Here is a 1157-nt window from a genome sequence, read left to right as displayed (position 1 = left end):
CTGATGAATAGGGTATGTAAGGAATATCTTGATAAATTCGTTATTGTATTTATCGATGATATTCTTATATACTCTAAAACTGAAAAAGAACATGCGGAAAATCTTCGGTTGATACTGGAAGTATTAAAGAAAGAAAAGTTGTACACCAAGTTGTCCAAGTGTGAGTTCTGGTTAAGAGAAGTTCAATTTCTGGGTCACGTCATTTCAGAATCAGGGATAAAGGTTGATCCAATGAAAATAGAAGCAGTTGCAAAATGGGAAGCTCCAAAGAGTCCTTTTGAAGTTCGTAGCTTTTTGGGTTTGGCAGGTTATTACCGTAACTTTATTCAGAACTTTTCTAAGATAGCCGTGCCATTGACCAAATTGACTCGAAAGAATGTTAAATTCCAGTGGGAAAAAGAGCAACAAGAAGCTTTTCAACTATTAAAGGATCATCTCTGCAGTGCACCGGTGTTAACTCTACCAGAAGGATCCGAAGATTTTGTAGTATACAGCGATGCTTCAAAATTAGGATTAGGATGTGTTCTGATGCAGAGAGGAAAAGTAATTTCTTACGCGTCAAGACAATTGAAAGATCATGAGAAGCAATATCCGACTCATGATATGGAGTTAGCCGCGGTAGTATTTGCTTTAAAAATCTGGAGGCATTACCTTCTGGGAACAAAGTGCCATATTTATACAGATCACAAGAGCTTACAACATTTGTTCAGCCAGAAAGATTTGAATATGCGACAGCATCGGTGGATTGAACTTGTTAATGATTATGACTGTGAAATCCTTTACCATCCAGGAAAGGCCAATGTGGTAACTGACGCTTTAAGTAGAAAAGAAAGAAGCTGGACTATTAAAATTGTGGCAATGAGAATAAGCTTAGTCCCTAATATTCATGAAGAAGTTCTGAGATGTCAGAAGGAAGCAATGAAAGAAGATTTTATCAAATCAGAAAAGTTGGGTAAGATGATTTCAATATTGGAACCGAATGACAAAGGAATTATGTGTTTTCAGGGGCGAATTTGGGTACCATATTTTGGAGATATCCGAAGTATGATACTAAATGAAAGTCATAAATTCCGATACTCTATCCATCCAGGTACCAATAAGATGTATCGAGATTTAAAACCTTTTTATTGGTGGCTAGGATTAAAAAGAGACATAGC

This window comes from Cynara cardunculus (assembly GCF_001531365.2).
Source record: "Cynara cardunculus var. scolymus isolate 2C chromosome LG 9, CcrdV1, whole genome shotgun sequence".
Lineage (NCBI taxonomy): Eukaryota > Viridiplantae > Streptophyta > Magnoliopsida > Asterales > Asteraceae > Cynara > Cynara cardunculus.
The sequence above is the reverse complement of the archived record's forward strand: the minus strand, read 5'-3'. Positions refer to the sequence as shown.